The sequence below is a fragment of the Chrysochloris asiatica genome, unplaced genomic scaffold (assembly GCF_000296735.1).
Source record: "Chrysochloris asiatica unplaced genomic scaffold, ChrAsi1.0 scaffold00049, whole genome shotgun sequence".
Taxonomy (NCBI): Eukaryota; Metazoa; Chordata; class Mammalia; order Afrosoricida; family Chrysochloridae; genus Chrysochloris; species Chrysochloris asiatica.
Window position 1 is genome coordinate 19,568,790 of NW_006408567.1, and position 1,626 is coordinate 19,570,415.

Here is a 1,626-nt window from a genome sequence, read left to right on the forward strand (position 1 = left end):
TGGTGCAAGGTCGGACAGTGTTTTGTTCTGTGGTGCATTAGGGTCACTATGAGTTGGAACCAATTTGATGGCACCTAAAAACAGCTAATAAAAATATAATACATGGAGTAAGGGGAGAAGGAGGGTCAGGGAAAGGAAAAGGATATGGAATATGTGGCTAATTCCTTCCATGAATGATTGTCTTTTTTGCCCTGAAACCATAACTAGATGGTATCTGGCTTGACAGAGCATTTCGACTAAAGATTAAGTATGAAAATATTAAGCAATATGGGGTATATGCAGAACAAATTCTCAGATTCTCATCAACTCTAGACTTTCTGGAGCCATTGAAGCTAAATGAACTTCTGAAACTAGCTGCCCTGAGATAATCTTTAAACGTTAAGCCTTAACTATCACTTGAAATCATTTTAAAGCCAAACAATAATTAGTTTAATAAGATTCTTATGATTCAGTAGTGAGTAATTGTTATCATGACTAATTGCAACTGTCACAATTGTAAAAGTAGATGTTTTGTTACAAAAATGGGGGAGTAGTTAATCTTACAGTCCAGAAACAAAGGACCCTAAGATCATCAAGGGAGAAGAGCACAAGTGGAATGTGGGACCCTACCCAGAGAAGCAGCAACACCAGAGATGGGGGCAGAGATGAGGACATGGAGAGAGGGAGCAGCTGAGGACTCTAGATTCATGGAAAGAAAGGGACTGAGAGCTGGCAGCCAGGTGGTGCAGAATGCACCCTTTGTTGGTATAAATTATTATATATGCCTGTGTGTTTAAAAAAAAAAAAGAGTTAAAATGAATAGAGAGAAATACTGTTAACTGATGGTACATGGAGGGGATTATAACCATTGTAATGAAGCAAAGTGTATGATTTGTTGACTATAGAACTGATGATCTGCTTTGTAAACTGTCTCTCAATTCACAATAAAAACTTTTTAAAAATCAGTTTAACTAGTAAAAGCTGTCTATCTTGATCATTGTGCTTTTTCTAGATCTCTCTATATGGGGTCAAATTGACAATGTCATCTAGAAATATTTGATAGGAAATTTAGGGGGCACTGAGGTTTTGTTAAAAAGAAAGGAGCAGGTGGCTTGGTGCTCCGGCAACAGAACGTGGGGGTAATGGCCACGGGAACAGACCAGGTGGTGGGACTCGGCCTTGTCGCTGTTAGCCTGCTCATCTTCACCTACTACACCATCTGGGTGATTCTCTTGCCATTCATTGACAGCCAGCATGTCATCCACAAGTATTTCCTGCCCCGAGCCTATGCTGTTGGCATTCCATTGGCGGTAGGACTCCTGTTGCTTCTGTTTGTGGCTTATGTGCTCTGTATGTTCCAGGATTGTTCATTACCTGCACGATGCTGAAGAACCAGAAGGTGACCAAAAAGGTTCAGTGAAGACCCAGTGGGGAATGAGGTTGCCAGTCACTTCTCGCTTCCCTCCAGGGCAGGGACATTGGGTGAGAGTCAGTAGCACCCGGTCCAGGCACCAAGGCCCCTCAAGCCTGGCTGCCCTGCAGTCGTGCCCATGGGATGGAGCTGTACAGGACTCACCCATGACTGACTGTCACCCATGCTCCTCTCCTGCTCACACTTCCAGAAGCCAGGAGAGAAGGGTTTCTGGA

At 43.1% G+C, this 1,626-nt stretch overlaps 1 pseudogene; it reads left to right on the top strand.

The window, feature by feature from the left end:
- Window positions 1–1,121: 1,121 nt before the first annotated feature.
- On the top strand, window positions 1,122–1,399 carry LOC102811224 (annotated as a pseudogene).
- The last annotated feature ends 227 nt before the right edge of the window (window positions 1,400–1,626 follow it).